The sequence below is a fragment of the Amblyomma americanum genome, chromosome 5 (assembly GCF_052857255.1).
Source record: "Amblyomma americanum isolate KBUSLIRL-KWMA chromosome 5, ASM5285725v1, whole genome shotgun sequence".
NCBI lineage: Eukaryota > Metazoa > Arthropoda > Arachnida > Ixodida > Ixodidae > Amblyomma > Amblyomma americanum.
The window spans coordinates 172,204,134-172,222,463 of NC_135501.1; the positions used below are offsets into that span (position 1 = coordinate 172,204,134).

The 18,330-nt window shown below is 45.8% G+C and overlaps 1 pseudogene; it reads left to right on the plus strand.

Moving 5' to 3' along the window:
* Nucleotides 1-11,931: 11,931 nt before the first annotated feature.
* On the plus strand, nucleotides 11,932-18,178 carry LOC144134347 (uncharacterized; annotated as a pseudogene).
* Nucleotides 18,179-18,330: the final 152 nt, after the last annotated feature.

An 18,330-nucleotide genomic window follows, 5' to 3' on the forward strand; every position in this document is an offset into this window, starting at 1 on the left:
CACATCCAACCTGTCCATGGAGGAAAAACAGACGAAAGCTAACATGTACAACGATTTCTTTAAATCTGTTTTTACAAAAGATGACGGCATTCTCCCTAACAGTTCCTGCACATCTACGGCAAGTATTGGTCCTGTCCACATACCAGATGAAGGTGTTCTTAACTTGCTGCTAAACCTAGACATAAAGAAAGCAAGTGGTCCAGACGACATCCCAAATCAGTTCCTTAAACGATATGCAGAATGGTGCAGTAAATATCTCGGTATCATTTTTCGCAAGTCTTTATCAACTTCGAAGCTACCCGACGATTGGAAAAAAGCAAAGGTTCTACCCATTCATAAATCCGGAGATACAAACACACCATCTAAATATCGACCCATTTCCTCACCAGTACGTCGCGCAAAATCATGGAGCACATTATAGCAAAACACTTAAAGCACTTTCTGGAGACGGAAAACCTATTATATTCCCATCAACATGGCTTTCGTCGTGGCTTATCAACTGTCACCCAACTAACAGAGGTTGTGCATGACCTAGCCGTTGTGCATGACCTAGCCCTTAGTATTGACTACTGCAGTCAAACAGTTATAATACTACTAGACTGCTCTAAAGCATTTGACAGTGTATGCCACAACAAACTAATAACAAAATTATGCATCATAATTGGAGATGGCCAAGTGTTACACTGGATCACAGATTTTTTGACGAACCGCTCACAATGTAACTTTCGAACAAGTTCAATCAAGACCAGTTCCCGTTACATCAGGAGTCCCGCAGGGATCTGTCCTAGGACCAGTGTTGTTCTTAGTTTTCATCAAAGATATTGCCAACAATATTGAGTGTAACATAAAACTTTTCGCCGATGATTGCATTCTCTACAAAACGATAAAAAATCCCGAAGACCACTTTATGTTAAGCAGCTCTCAACACAATTGTTGAATGGTGTAAAACTTGGCAGATGACGTAAAACAATAAAAAATTCGTTTGCGTGACAATCACCAGGAAAAAACAACCATATAACTATGCCTACAGTATCAAGGAATCAACGCTTTCAAGGGTTTCTTAACATACATACCTAGGGTTAACTTTAACTTCTGACCTAAGATGGGACGCACATATAGCCAATGTTACCTCTGCTGCCTTGCGAAAGCTGTTCTCTCTTAGAAGATGCCTACGTCTGGCCCCTCAAAACACCAAACTGTTTGCCTACACTACCCTCGTAAGACCAATTTTAGAATACGCAAGCACTGTTTGGTTCCCACAATCAATCACTAACATCACTCGGCTTGACAAGGTGCAGCGAAAAGCTGTAAGGTTCATTCATAACAAATACAAACCCTCTGACTCACCTACCTATCTTCCCGCATCGTCTGGCCTTCCATCACTATCATCTAAGGCAAAAGAATACCGCCTGAAGTTTTTATATCAATTACTACACAACAACTACAGCATAGATGTATTTAAATACGCATGCTTCTCACAGTCACGACAATCCCGGCACAAACATGCGCACAGGCTAACTGATTACTCATGCCGAACGAACACTCTCAAGCATTCTTTCTTTCCTTTAGCCATCAGCGAATGTAATCGACTCGATCAATCGATTACCATGTCGGACTCACTATCTTCCTTCACTTCAAGATTAGTAGAATGTAACAAGAATCAGTGATGTGCCAATAGTCCTACATCTTACCAGATGACTGCCCAACAATTACATCTCTTGATACTATGTTACTTTTAAGGATAATTGCATTGTCTATTGCCACCCGTTACCTTTTTTTCGCTTTCTTCATGTTCCTATTGTTAAATATTTCGAATACTAGCATGCTTGCTGGCAGGAATGACTGCTGCTGTACTTGTTTTCTTTTCTGTTACAGTTCTGATTCTTAAAGGTATTCTTTAGTAACCTGCCTACTAGTAGTTATGTAACACGTATTGTAAGAGTTCTCTTTTTGTTGATATGCTTGTAATTTCTCTTTTGTGTTTTGAACATTATATTGTACTGGTTGCCCACCTGCTACGGTCTCTTACTGAGACTGGCAGTATTGTATATAAATAAAATAAATAAATAATAAAGTGGGCACCGGGACATACAGGCCTCGCGGGGAATGCCGAGGCGGATAGGAGAGCTCGAAAGCTTACAAACCGAGCCTCCAACCAAACCAGCCTCGAGCAGCATGACGTGGAACCAGTGCCCTTAGCATACTCAGAAATTCTAAAATTTTCCTCCGAGAAATGCGCACTAGTGCCATTTACGCGCAAACCCATGGCAAACTACAGTGTAATGATAAATGGCCAAATAATACGACGGGTCTGATCGTACAAGTTTCTAGGTGTCATATTCGACAGGGACTTGTCATGGAGCCCACACATATCATACGTGAAAAAACGGTTGACAGGCATCTGCCACCTGTTCAAGTTTTTCGCTGGCAAGACCTGGCGAATGTCGCCTAGTGCCATGTTACAACTGTACAGGGTACTTTTTCTAGGATTTCTGCGATACAGCTTGCCAGCAATAAACAACACAGGCAAAACGAATCTGCGCACAATACAAAGTCTTCAGGGTCAAGTGCTCCGGATCTGTCTAGGCCTGCCTCAGAGTGCTTCAACAGTGGCTATGATAGCAATCGCTAGAGACCACCTTGTCAAGGCCCACATTGAAATTGAAGTACTCAGGACCCATATAAGGCATCTAGCCAGGAATCCTCGTCACCATTTAGCCTCTCTACCAGCGGACAGGCCACACACATCTTTCAGCCAAACGATAACTGCATATGATGAATCATTGCCAGCTTGTTTCACTCCGGCTGAGAGACCTTCGATCCCTCCATGGTGCCTAGCTCAGCCAAAAATCAACCTCGCAATACCTGGTATCTCGAAAAAAGCTGATCTGTCATCATCAGCCCTTAGACAGCTCACGCTACTACATTTGTACGAGAACTACCGTGACTCGACGCATATTTACACTGATGGATCTGTCCTTCCAAGCGGCTCCGCGGCGGCAATCGTCATTCCAGCGAAAGCTACAACAATCAAGTTTAAGACGACCCACGCTACAACATCGACGGCAGCAGAGCTCGCAGCGCTCTTAACTGCCCTTCATCACATTGGTGATGAACCGCCACACAAATGGACAATATCCTGCGATTCGAAGGCGGCACTGCAGTCTCTACTGTCACCTCTACGACGCGGACCGCACGAACAACTAATCTTCCATATTACAGAGACGTTACACCATATCAGTGATGCCGGCCATGAAATAACGTTCCAGTGGCTTCCAAGTCACTGCGGGATTATCGGCAATGAACGGGCGGATCACGCTGCCCGCTCAGCCCATACTGAGGAGCGCCACGTCCCAATTCCTCTTTCTAGGACTGACGCGGCACGGAAGCTCTGCCTACTTGCTCGGCAGTGCACCGAGTCGCAATGGAATGAGCCACATTTAAGAAATACGCGACTGTACTCACTTGATCCAACATTAAGTCTTCGAGCGCCATCACAACTTCGCCGTAGAGACGCCACGCTTTTATATCGACTTTGGTTGGGTGTTGCCTTTACTAAAGCCTATGCCTTCCGCATAGGGATGACCGACACCCCAAGCTGTGACCACTGCGGCCATGAAGAATCAATTGGCCATATATTGTGCTCCTTCCCGCAGTACAGTCCACAGAGGGCATGCCTTACCAACGAACTTGACCAACTGGACGACCAACCGCTATCCGAAAAAAGAATTCTACAACATCTAAAGGACCTACCGTCGCAGAAGAAGGCCGTGCAAGCGCTTTTGCGCTTCTTACAATCTACCGGCCTGTGTGAAAGACTTTAACTGGAACGCCTTGTGTGTGTGTGTGTCTCCATGTGTGCACGTTCCTTTTTTTTGCGTTTTCCTCTCTGTCATCTTTCTAACCCCTATCCCCCATCCCCAGTGTAGGGTAGCAAACCGGAGACACACATCTGGTTAACCTCCCTGCGTTTCCTTTTCATTCTCTCTCTGACTTACTATAAGGGGGTCACGATTAGATATCCCCCACCTCACAAAAATCTCCTCCAGCAGGAAGCGGTCTATTGGAGACAGCTACAAACGGGAACTTTCCCGAATCTAAACATTCTAAGCAAGATCCACCCAGGGCTATATAGCAGCAAATGCCCGTAGTGCGAGGACAAAGCCACAATAATTCATATAACGTATTGTGAAAAGAGGGCAAATGCGGCTGCAATAAACAGAATCCCGAGTGCGGAGCAGTGGGAGAGGATGCTTTCCAGCGAGGATCCGGCGGTCCGGGCAGGACTGGTCCGGAAAGCCTACCCGGCGGCAAGACTCAGTGGGGCCCCGGACTAGGGGCTCCAACCCTGCCGCAAGAGCCACAGACCACATCAAAAGATGTGAAGAGTGTCTCTACACCGAGACGCACCCATATATTTCTATGATTAAAGTTATTACTACTACTACTTAACTATGTTGGACATGACTCCTCCTAACATTCAATTTATGAACTTGCCTGGCTCAGATTTAACATTAGAGGTAGCACAAATGACGGCGCTATTTATAAACGCCTTTGTTTCCACCAAATTTTGTTTTATATATGCATAGTGTTTTTATGCACCGGCAGTAACATTGTTTTTATCACACCATATTTCATGTGGGAGAAAAAAGTATTGTAAGGAATTTAGCTATTCACTCACCAACCCAACATTTTGTGCTTTGCAAATTTGTGGCCGGCTGCTTTGGCCACCTTATATGGACAGCGCATATGACCGCAAAGCAGCCACAACGAACGCAAGTTTTTTTCAGTAGCATTTTCAAGCTCGCAGCACGAGCTTTCCTTGTGATTGCATACAAAGCTAAATGTGTAAAGAAAGAAAAAAAATGCCTAGAACGGCCACCTCTTTAGCTCATAAACAAACTTCAAGCGACAAGTTAAAATTTTTTGCGAAGTACATGCAGATCAAACTAAACTGAAAGGGAAGACTTTATTAGCACGAAGCCTAACAGTTCAATTCGGTTTATGGTGTATGGGGGTTTATCGTCCCAAACCGACTCGGGCTGTTAGGAACGCCACAGTGAAGGACTCGGGAAATTTCGACCACCTGGGGTTCTTTAACGTGCACTGACATCGCACAGTACACAGGCCTCTAGAAATTCGCCTCAATCGAAATTCGACCGCCGCGGCCGGGTCAGCACCCGCGTCTTACGGGTGAGCAGCCGACCACAATAACCACTTAGCCACCGCGGTGGCTGTTTCGCTCCGTCTGAGGGTGAGGTGCGTAATATATTTTCATAAAGTTTTCCTCGTGACACATCGTTTCTTCAGTTGTACTTCTGAATTAAACTTCAAAATATATTCGGTTTCCAGATTCCAACTGAGAGCCCCCTTTTTATATCAGTCACACCTGTAATGGTGTAGACGCCTGCACGAAGCCTCTACACTGCACAAAGCAGGGAATTCTTGGATCCGGAAAGCTCTAAATGGTGCTCTAGACACAGGTACTGCAGCCAGTCCTGTACAGGGATGGGGGGAGGGGGGGGGGGGTAAAAGGCTCATAAAACTGTGGCGCAGCTATTTTCTTGCGCAGCCCTTCGAGTCGCTCGCTATGGCGGTCAAGTGTGTGTCCCTCTCACGACCAACAGGTCGTAAACCGTGCGTTGAGTGGCACTGCACCATACCCGAGAGAGTACGGGCATTCCCATATTATGTGGTCGAGGGTCCCTCTCGCGCCACAAAGATTGCATTTATCGCTCCTGGCCTCGGGTAACATGTGGTTCGCATTAACGTAAAAGTTTGCAGTCGCCTCCACGTGACTGCTTGTCTGTTGTCCCATTTCTGGTCTGGCGGGGGCACCAGTCTGCGCTCCAATCTATCATGCTGCGTGGTCTCCCCATATTTTAGCATGCGCTCTCCGCTCCCTCGGTCATCGAGGGGCCCTGTAGCAGCTCGGCGGTAGAGATCTCGAGCCAGCTCGTGGGCCGCTTCGTTGCCGGGGACGGCTTCGTGCGCCAGAGTTCAAATTATGTGACTTTTCCTATCCAACTTTCTCTGGCCTAGGATTCTGGCCGCTAACCTCAAGATGTGGCGCAGGCTGCGTGACTTTAATGATTACTCCACGGCAATTATAAGTTGGTCGGAAAAATTTAAAGTGCCGAGCAAGCAGTGTATTTGGACGATAACATGAGGTTGTTTTGTATTCATTGCTTGCTTACTAGCACTCAATTGGTTTCTTTTTACGGTGAGATGAGTGGCTAGCTTGTTAAGTGTTCCGTTCCCGAGTAAAAACCTGTGACAAATGATATGCAGCTAGAAGTTTTTTTAATTAACTATCTATTTTGAAACTTCTGACTGCAACTTCGTTCACGTCCACTGTAGCCGCAGTGAACTACGAGTGCAGGACGTCGCTTCTCTGCATTTTAGTGGTCCTGCAGTTCGTATTTTTAGTCTCCACTGAAAATAGTGTCATTTTTGGTAACCAGTAAAACTGCACTGCATTCATTGAAATAAAGCTTTTATTAAATGGTACAGGTGAGCGCTACCGCACTTTCATAGAGGCGAAATGAAAAAAAACACCCAAGTGTTGGATCATGTCCGCGCGTGTGTGATGTCCGCGATATGCCCAGTTGGTGGGAACTAGTATGGAAGCCTTCACGGTAGTGTCTCTCTTTTAGCATATACGGGACATTAAATAACACACATCATGCCACAAAATGCAACACGCTATTTCTTTTGAAGCGAAAACCTTTACTACACCAGCTTTTCGAGATGTCAGTGGGGCCGCAAGTTTGACCTTGCATATAGCTAGAGGTCAAACCATGAGCATAACTGGTGGTATTCCGGTTCGACGCATGAAAATGGACGGATGGATGGGTGGATGGATGGATGGATGGATGGATGGATGGATGGATGGATGGATGGATGGATGGACGGACGGACGGACGGACGGATGGATGGATGGATGGATGGATGGATGGATGGATGGATGGGTGAGTGGGTGGGTGGGTGGGTGGACGGATGGACGGACGGATGGACGGACGGATGGACGGGTGGGTGGGTGGATGGATGGGTGGACGGACGGACGGACGGACGGACGGACGGACGGACGGACGGACGGACGGACGGATGGATGGATGGATGGATGGGTGGATGGATGGATGGATGGATGGATGGATGGATGGATGGATGGATGGACGGACGGACGGACGGACGGACGGGCGGGTGGGTGGGTGGGTGGACGGACGGACGGACGGACGGACGGACGGACGGACGGATGGATGGATGGATGGATGGGTGGATGGATGGATGGATGGATGGATGGATGGATGGATGGATGGATGGATGGATGGATGGATGGATGGATGGATGGACGGACGGACGGACGGACGGGCGGGTGGGTGGGTGGGTGGGCGGGTGGATGGATGGATGGGCGGATAGACGGACGGACGGACAAACGGATGGATGGATACGGCTGAGCCCTTTAAATCGGGCGGTGGCGCAAGCCACCAAGCCATGACTTATGAAATTTTACTCTTCTTATGGTTTTAGCCGCCAATCAGATACCCTTCGCTTGGTTAATTCTACTCGCTTAAAATCTACTTTCCCTTCACTGTCCTTAAACCCCAATGCCTTGGATAAATCAACCCCGCTGCTTTCCACTGTAGGGTGAAGCCCTTTACAGAAAAGTATCAAGTGTTCAGCCGTTTCCTCCTCCTCTCCGCACGCAACGCACAACGTGTCTATCTCGTGGTACCTGACTATATGTCCTAGTCCGCAAAACTCCCATCCTGGCCTCAAACAACGAAGAGCTTCCCCTACAATTATCATGGATATTTTCTTTGGCAATTTCCTGCTGAAAAATCCTGTATGTTCCCAGTGCTGATTTCGTCAGCATTTCTGTTTTCCGCAGAGCTCTCTCTGTTTCTTCAAATTTTTCTTAACTGATAATTGCTGATTTGCCCACTACTGCTGTCCAGATATTTGCTTGTCAATTTTCTAGTTCGCTTTCTCCATTCCGTATCAACATTCCTTATATACAGGTACCTGAAAACTTTCCTAGCCCACTGCTTTTCCCCCATTTTTCTTAATCGCTCCTCAAATCCTATCTTGCTGCTAGCTTCTCTGATCTCGAACGACGCCCATCCCATATCACCCTATACCCCCTGATTTGGTGTATTGCCATGTGCTCCCAAAGATAGCCTCCTTACGCCACGTTGTTTAATTTCTAACCTTGCTTGAACATCTGCTCTCAAGCACAGCACCGCATTACCGAAAGTAAGGCTAGGAACCATTACCCCTTTCCAGATCCCTCTTACCACTTCATACCTATTGTAATTCTATTTTTCACGAAAGCTGCATTCCTACTAACTTTATTCATTACATATTTTCCATGCTCTTTCAGATACTCAACACCGTTATTTATCCACACCCCAAGATACTTGTACTCATCCACTACTTCTAGCATGAACTCCTGTATTCTATGCTCGCCGACCTCATCATTAAATATCATGACTGCAGATTTTTTCTTACTAAACTTGAAACCTAATCTATCTCCCTCTGTAACACATATGTCTATCAACTTCTGTATATCTTCCTTGTTGTCAGCCATTAACACTATATCATCGGCGTATGTTAGACCCGGCAATGAATTTTTATTCAATTATCCTTGCTTGAAAAAAGAAAGGTTGAAGCATAGTCTGCTCCTCCTCTCTAGCTTGGTCTCCAACCCTTGCTGGTCTCCAACCCTTGCTGGTACAACATGAACAACAAAGGAGACAGAGGACATCCTTGCCTAAGCCCCCGGCTGTATCTCTACCGGCTCTGATACGTTTTTTTTTTCATTTTATAAGCACTCTGGTACCTTTATATATATCTTTTAAAAGATTAATTACTCCAACTTTCACATCCAATGTGCCCAGTATGTCCCACAAATACTCCTTAATAACACTGTCATAGGCTCGATAATATCCAGAAATGCTAGCCATAGGGGGCTGTGTTCCTTTTCAGCAATCTCTATACACTGCGTCAATGAAAACAGATTGTCCTCCAACCTCCTTTGTTTCCGGAACCCATTTTGTAGCTCCCCCAGCACCCCCTCGTTCTCCACCCAAGCCTGCAATCTGTCCTTTATAATCTGCATCACCACTCTGTACACCACAGATGTCATTGTTATGGGACGGTACTTACGTCAGCTTTGTCCCCCTTTCCCTTATATATCATGTTCATTCTACTTAATCGCCATTCATCGGGGACTTTCCCATCCACGATCATTTTATTCACTACCTGTATTAATTTTTGCTTGGATTTTGGTTCTAGCATCTTTATAAACATAATCGGAATACCATCTGGTCCTGTTGACGTGCCACTACGAACCTTTTTCTCTGCCCTTTCCCACTCTCTTCGCTCAAGTGAAGCTATTGCAGAAACCGGTCTATTCTCCTTCGATAAATTATGAGCGTCAGCTAAAGCAGCGACACCAGCGGCTGTTACACCAACTATCTCCACTTTGACCTTGATTTTTGGTCAAGCGGGAAAGCGTCTGCCGGCATCGCACGAAAATAAAAATTAGTTTTGGGGGAAAGGAAATGGCGCTACGCGCTACGCGCCTCTCAATAAATAAGGAGCCTAGTGTTATTAGTTAAGAATTTAAGTATTCAATTTTAGTTAACCAGCCTACTAGTCAGCACATCCTAACTGTATTCTGATACGCTACACCACTGACAATACTATGCCGAAGAAAGCTTTCTTCTCACTAAAAAAATAAATAAATTTCAGAATATCTTAGGTGAACCACCCGGTACTTGCAGCCTATTTCAATTAATGAGCTAAAATGTGAATTTCGCGCATCTACGCTGGACATTTTTTAGCTGGTGCAATTTAAACCACAGTCTTTACTACCTATAGCACTGCCTCAAGGATTTAAAAAGGTTACGATGTGGCTACAGTACCGATATTTCAGGAAAATGTGTCTACGAACCTTGAAACTGAAAGGAAGCTTGGATATCCTTATTGGGGCATTAGTAAAGAAGCTAATTTACACCTGTGTTATTCAATTAAGTCCCGCTCATCATACCGCTCATGTTACTATTGAGTCTGTTTTGAAAAGTTTCGGCCTGCATGAAATGAAAGCGACTAACGCATTCTTATGTTCTGACAATCCTTGGCCATACTTTTAAGTTTCTTAACGTTACCCGGATGAATACTCAGATGGCGCGACAATCGGCTCACGTATTTATTGCTTTCAATTAAATTCACTTCAACAGAACAATCCGACAGCTTTCCGTATAGGCTTTTGCCTTCCACCTGCACCAATTTCCCCCCAGGGCGAAAAATGTACGAATCCTATTTGCCGACAGTAGTTCACTCTTACAACCTGGAGTAGCATGCCAGGCCAACAATCAGGCAGAATTCTCCGGTTTCATTAAAGTCTCTCCTCCTCCTCCACTTACAAAGTTAATGGGCACCTGCACTGCTCTGGAGTCGAAATAAAAGGCATTAAGGCCAGGCGCGCTAGAGAGCACATATTCATTCGCTTTGTCGTGGCACCAAGATTATTGATTCTCGCAACCAGATGACAAAACCTGCCGACAATTGTTGAATCGTTCTATTCCTTATTCGGTACAAAAAAGCACCAATTCCAGAAATATGGGACTGTAGAAAAGCGGATTAAAATATAAACGTCTTCAACAAAGACAGCTTCTTTTGTAACGAGCTCTAGCAGCAGTGCCAAAATATCTGCTTTTGTCGCAGCAAAGGGAAAAAATATGGGAAAAGAAAACAGTGCGTCTAAGCGGCACTCTTTCGTCTATAACAAAGGCTAAGAGGCTGGCTATTGTGCGTGATACTAATGGCCAATTTTTTTTTCCTTAGCTATACAAAAAATTCTGTGGGTGTAGTTCTTTTATTTTGTGGTTGTGTTTATGTAGCTTTCTGTCTGCTTTCAACGCGATGAATCTTTAGCAGCACTTTTTCTCGCTATTTGGAAGACATCAAGAGAAGGAATGAAAAAAAAGGGCGGTGTTCTGCCGCCATCCTTTGTTCCCCGGGGAGTGTAATGGAGCTGCAAGGCTACGCAACAACACTTCTCGTCGCGAATGGGAGAAAGGCACAATGAAAAAATTCTTCGTTTGGGCAGATTAATGTAGCCTAAATCTCAAAGCTGTTTTACTTGCTACAACGCCCACGCATCGTTATTAAAAAAACCATTTGCCCAATTCCTAATTAAATATCAGTGCGTAGTCTTAGCATCTTATCTTCTAAAGAACCTTTGCCTACCACTGCTTCTGTTATCCGGTCTTCGTTGTCATGGCACTATTGAGATATATAAGAGGTTCTGAACTAGGCCGGTGAAGCCAACATTTCTGTGTCAGTAGCTGTTGAAGTTTATATCGTAACTTCGATTCCACGCCATATCAGTGCTATGGACAGTTGCCGTGATAACTGACTCACCCCTGCTCCAGCCGCACGTTTTACGTAAAACTTTATGACCGGCAAATGCTCGTTACATGTGTAAGAGACTAACATAACGTACATACATAATTTGTCAATGCAGTCAGTACTTTGTTATCGAGAAGTGTTTGATCCGCTGTGATAGAAACAATTTAAAATTTTTATTTGGATATGTAAGCTACGAAAAAATTTAGCTCAGTATCTCAAAAGCGTGAATAACATACCTCTAATCGAGTTTAATTGTTTCCACTCGTTAACTATTGCGAAGTGCAAATACACACGCATTCGGGCACAATCATTCCTTGGGCGTAGTCTGCACACGCCAGTACTCGCCTATGAAACCGAAACTTGCAGGCGAAAGAAATGCCTCGAAACTCAATTAGCGATAGCCCACTCTGTTATGGAAAGAAAATAAGAGGGTACAGCTTAAGATGCAGAGAGATAGAAACGTGAATTAGGGCTCAAGAAGAGATTAATGGCATGACAATGGAAGCTGTCAACATGGGTGGGAGTGCAATGCAGCTAAGAGATGGCCGATGGCCTCTTGGGGTAATAGGCTGGACTCCAAAGGAAGGAAAACACAGACGGTAAAAGTGGGTTACCTACGTTCAGGTGAAGATATGAGACTAAGATGTTTTTTGGTGTAATAAGAAGACACTAGCGCGGGGGAGGAATTAATGGGTAGTGTGAGGATGGCGTTTGTCCTGCAGCCGGTGCGATCCGCGTGATGGTGATGATTGTGATGGAGGTGATGATGATATGCAGGCGTGCTGGGTGTGGTGGTCACCGAGGTAACGCCTCCTGTCCGACAGCAACAAGACGCAGTACGTGCTGCAAGGGGAAGGGGCCACGCTGCTCTGCTTCTTCGTGCTGTCTCCCACCGAGGACCTCCGCCGCGTGCTCTGGTTCAAGGACGGCGCCGAGGTGTACGTGTGGCGCAAGGGGCGCCGGCCGCTGGCGCGAAACCTGTTCGACAAGCGAGTCGACCTGAGCAACCGCTCTCCCTCCTTCATCACCATCCTCAGCGCCGACATGGCCATGCAGGGAAACTACACGTGCAGGGTGGAGACGGACGCCGGTGCTTCCGAAAACGACTTCTTCCTCACCGTTATCGTCGGTGAGTGATTGTACGTGTCGCTGCGTGCGCTCAATTCGGTAGCACAGCGTCTTCGTCGCATTCCAGTAGACCGGAACATAGTGAAAAAAAAAAGCACGAGGACTTATCAGTGAAATCGGAAAGCATAGTGATCTTTGCACTAACACCAATATTATTTTCGACCACGGCACAGCTCAAGCAGCAGTTTAGTAGTGTACAACTGCCATGCGTGATGAGAGAAGCACATTCGTTCAGGTGCATATTTTGCACGTGGCTAACTATTGTGACTGCGCCGAATTGAACCAGCGAATTTCGACAGCTCTCGCCGAGAAGGTCAGTGAGTGTAGGCTAATCAGACGTTCCGTACTGGTTGGAGAACTGCCATTCATGCGCCAATTATGTGGCCCAGGTTTTGGGGGGCTAGTTTTCTAATTGGCTGCATGCGCAAGAGGCGGACGGAGAAAGACAAATGAAGCCTTGAATCGGTTTTGTACTCTGAGACCTTTCTACTGTGTTCCGGTATCATTCGTGCTCAAATTTTGTGTTGGATGTCATGTCCAGTTTAGCTTAATGAGTTCCCGAGTACGTTCGTGAGGTATATCTCAACGTAATATGCATAATTTTCGCCTCTTCCATTTGTGATTGGAAGCTAAATACGAGCTAAAAATTAAGAATAAAAATGTACGTGGTGTCTGAGCTAGCTTTAGCCAGGGTTTAAAAATATGCCTAGGGACTCTAAGACGACGCGGCCAAATGCATGTTTCTGGCTATCGTATGGAGCAAGTCACACAGATTTTCGTATTCTGCTTAATTGCACATATAGCCGAGATTATATAAGCAACTTCGCAAGCAACGAACTTAGGAAAAATTTCTAATAGAAAAGTTGTAGAACGGCCCGCAAATTGTTGGACTGAACAGTTTCTAACTATTCATCTTTTACGTAGTACTTCTTTCCTCTCACTGCAAATGCCCGCGAAATAAAAAAATACCACCTGACATGCCCGCTATCGCGCCGCAATGGCAGTGCCGCAGTGCTCTCAAACGTTCCTCCTGCAAACAAACGAATAATTTAGCCGTGTGTGCTGTCGCTTAAAAGGTGACTGGGCAGAGACGCAGGCGCTGGCGGTGCGATTTGCGCCAGCGCAACCGATAAGGGCTGTGTCTGGTAGTCGCTGTGATGCCCGCCGCGCGGGAACCATACTGCTGGCGCAAATGGTGGATGCATTTGTATATGATTACTCCTTATCGCTGCCACCACCTCGGTGCCGCGATTAGAGCCACTGGAAACTTTTTCTACAGTCTATACGCGATACAGTGCATGCTCCACCTGTCACTGTCGCTACGAAGCCAATTTGCCGCAGCCAGCAGTAGTCGGGAGAAGAATTCGGGGGGAGAGGGGGGGGGGGGGAGAAGGGCATTTTATGGGCGCTGCTTTGAAGAGTCAGCGCTCCTTTCCATTTGACTCCGTAATTATTAGCTTCTGACTAGTTCTAAACTCGGCAAAGATCACATTTCCCCACTGAATAAAACTGACGCTGAAGATTTCATAACCTTTATGCCCTGAGGCAATAAACATCGCTTGAAAAAAAAAGACCCTAGACCGTACTGAATGCCCAAATAACAGATGATGATGGTTTAAGGGCGTTGATCGTCAGTGCGCAAAAGCCGATGAGGCGAAGACTACCGATCTAACAAACTGAAGGCAAAGAAATTAATCACCACCATCATCATCATCATCATCATCATAACCATCATCATCGTCATAATCATTATAAAAGGCTACTTTTAATGTTTGTAGAGTCATTTTCAGCTTAAAAGTAGTCGGTTTCTTTGCTACTGCAACCATTTGAGGGCATGAACGATGAACGAACTGGGAAACATCTTAGAGATCCTAAAGAATCCTGAGTTTCAGGGCGGAGCTCAAAAATTATTGATTGGAAGCAGTAGTCTTATGTGGGCGCACGTGAACGAAGGCGGCCGAACGCGCGTCTAAGGTCGAAGAAGCAAGACAGTAGAACGCCGCCCTAAATACCTAGTGCAGACCGATTCGAAGACTGCACTAGTAGAATCCATGTCTTGCCCTGGTATATGCTGCAACGATCGTGCTTATGACTGGAGGTCGGTACCTACCCTCAGCGACTAAATATGCCTCAAAATTTGTGACCTTTTTGCTAAAAAAAAGCGTATATATTTTCGTGCAGCCTTTCTTTGAGCACCTTGATGCAAAGAAAAAGTCAATTAATAAAAAAAAAAAGCTGAGCCAAGTGGTAAACGCGCGTGAGCATGGACTGCATGTAAGTTTTTCAGTTTTTATCCGTGCCAGTGATTGTAGACTTCCCATTCCTCTTTACTCTGCCCCTTCTCTCCGGTAGGTGATTTTTATTGTTAATTCATAGACCCTCCTGCAAATTTCAAACTAGAACTCAGCACCTCTGTGTTGAACGAAGGGGGAACAATGCAATGCCCTTGAAAAAAATATTAGCGCCCTAATATATATTATATTGCTAGGCCTTGGTATGCACTGTTTAGAAATAAGAGCGTGCCTTTTATAGCTATTCTCACCAAAGTCCCTCTCCGCCCTTACGCTGCAGACTCTTGCAAGGAAGGCAGCTGGACGACCTTCTCTGACCGCGTCTCGTGCACAGAAGCCGTGGAGCTGGACTGCAGAGGGATGTTCCCCAAGCCTTCGCCAGCGTGCGGCGTGTACAATGATCAAACCGGGGTGTACCTTAACACGATGCCCTTCGACAGTGTCCGGGTAGCGGCCAACTCTACCTACGACGTTCGACTGCAGCGCGTCTTCCAAGTTCGCGACTGGCTGTCTTACCGGAACTTGACCTTTCGCTGCCACGTCATTGTCCTGGGCACGGACTGGCGCACCGGCATCTCCCACAAACTGTTCGGAGGTGGGTGGTTTTTTTAGCACGGAGAAGTGGTTGTACTCACTCACAAATAAGGGGCTTACTGCAGTGCAAATAATGTTGTTGCTGCCAGCTTTGTAAAAGTACGAGGACCGTATCATATGATTTGAATTTATCTATGTCCCACGGCGCATGATCCACAGTATCGATTTTGGTGACTGTCGTTAGTAGTGGGGACTGTGTTCTATCACCATACGGTAGCCCTTGTCAGAGGCGTTCAATTCGGGGTTGCCAGCACACTTTCTTCGTATGCATGTCAGTAGCCGAGCAGGCAGCATGGACAGGACAGCATTGCTCTTGTAGAAAGAAGGTGTGAGCTTTTTGGAGATTTTTCGGCTACTTGTGGAAGCGTGTGGCGAATAGGCAGCATCCAGAAGTGCCGTCTCCTACTGGGCGGAAGGCTAGCAGCCCTGGCTTGCACCCGCGCAATGTTGGGGGCATGTCACCCAGCGCTGCCTTTGTCGATTACTATGCTGCCCGCTCGGCTACTGTCATGAACATGAAGAAACTGCGCTGGCAGCCACAAAATGAATGCCTCCGACTAGTGCTACAGTGTTGTAGTAGAACACAGTCCCCACTACTAATGACAGGTGCAACGAATGATACGGTGGACCATGCGCTGTGGGAGACACAAAAGTTCGTCTTCATAGTACGATCTTCGTAGCAGCTTTTCGCCGTGCTGTGTATTCATTTACCGTTTTATGCAGGCCCGTTTTAATGATAGGAAGCAGAATTTAGGAAGATAACATGGGGCTCAATGAGGCCCGATGTCACATACTAGCGCGGAATAATCACCTAATCGCTTGAGCCTAAAGGAAATGGTTAAGTCAGTATTTGCCCATGCCATCAAAGGCTAACGCGAGCTTCGGATTTCTCCGGGGCGTTAACGATAATAATGCGCTAGCATCAATAGCGGTTAGCAGTTTGCTCAGAAGAGGGCCGGTAACTGCAACAGTGCGGTGATGGTGTTCTCAAAACGTATGTTTGTTTTTGAAGAATAGTAGGAACGTGAGGAACTATACAGTAAAAATTTCAATCAGTCAATAACTTTATGCTCTTGAAAGAGAAGAGACAAGAACAAAGGTCGACAGCCTGAGAGGGATCCTTTCTGCTTTCCGGGCATCGCAGTACGGCAGAAAATGACACGCTGAAATTCAAAATTTGGCTAAAGATAACTAGCTTCTACAAAACGCATTAAAAATTCTTGCTGGACAATATTCATAAAGCGGCGTGCTTTACCATCTCAGGCATACCGCCATGTTATCAGAGCCCCCTTCAGAGCCTCTTTTAATTGCGAAATGGGCCGGCGATGTCACCTCTAGTATTTTGTTTTTGGTCTTTTCCAACTTATAAATGCTTCGTTTTCGATTGGAGTGGTATTCTGCGATTAATGCTTGGTACTTTAGCGACACAGGCCAACTTCTTCTCTGCTCAGTGTCCCTCTACTAGAGAGCACTATACAGCTCTTCAACAGGCAGTACGCTTCCGAAGTACTGGCGGATGGTTCCGTCAGCACAAAACTGTCGAAGGCTGTCAGTATCGAGCTTAAACTTGGCTTGCTTGCGCAGATGCCGGATGCTCGCCGGAGCCGCCAGAGATCGTCAACGGCTACTACAACGTGAGTGGCGAGGAGACGTGTTGGCGGACGCCGGCCGATGGATCTGTGGCGCGTTACCACTGCCTCGAAGGTTACGAACTGCGGGGACCACGGGAGCTGGTGTGCCGTAGTGGCACCTGGGTGGCGCCACCTCCGTTAGTGACGTTTTCCGGGAAGAGACCGGCTATCGCAGCGACGGCAACTTTCAAAACCATCATCTGCGGTGAGTGCATCTGCAAAGAAATGATTAGTATTTGTGAACCAAATGATGCCTGAGAAAATAATACAAACATTTAAGAGCGAATATGATAGATACGCGAATTTTCAAGCCGTGCCTTTATCACCATATCATGAAAATAAATGATACTTCAGGAAACGAAGGTAATTTGTGTTTGCGTCTGCATATTTTGGAGAAAAGTCATGCATGCCTATTCAAGGAATGTTCTATTATAATAAGTTTAGTGGTTTATTTGCCTTTGTTTCAGCATTAAACAGCCAAGCTGAAGTAGAATGGAATCGTTTGCTGACTGGAATTATGGCAACGCTGAATGTACTGCTCTCTCTCTACCTGACGCTATACTCGTCGTAGCAGCTGCTAACGACGAAAGAAGCCTTGTGGATGTGCAGATGATTGCCTCCAATAATTGTAAGGTGAGAGACCCAGCTTTCTTGATCGCACTTTTTATTATGTTGCTTCAACTTATTGTAAAGAGGATCGACTCTAAGAAATGCGTGAAGCGCCTCATCATTGTAAATTGTTACAAATATTTATTAGATCCTGCTAATGTCTCAGTACCGATGACGTACGGATAAGTGCCGTAGTTTAATCTATTCTAAAAGCTGCGCTCAAAATCAAAGAAACGAATTTCTGTTCGTTTGCGAACGAGTGTAGTTAGTGGCACTAAAATAAGATTCATGTTTGCATAAAGGCCGCTCAGAAGCCTTGAGACCTCTGCGTTTTCTAATATAGAATCTATAAAAAAGGGTCTATATATATATGCGCTGTTTTTTTTCTTTCTGCCTTCTTTCTAGGGACCAGTCGTCTGGCATGACATCGCGGTTTTCACTTATACGAAGGGAGGACTTGGAAAATATACACACGGGCAACACATAACTCATGTTGGTTGGCTGGAGGGTCGGCGGGGCCATGACGTCACAAATGGCCGGCCTCAACAAAGTTTGCTGCTGTGTTTAGGTATCTTTTACGTCATAGTATTTGTTTCATGTTCCAGAAGTTCCTCATCAGGTATAATAGTAATTACGGTATTTATAATAATAACAATATT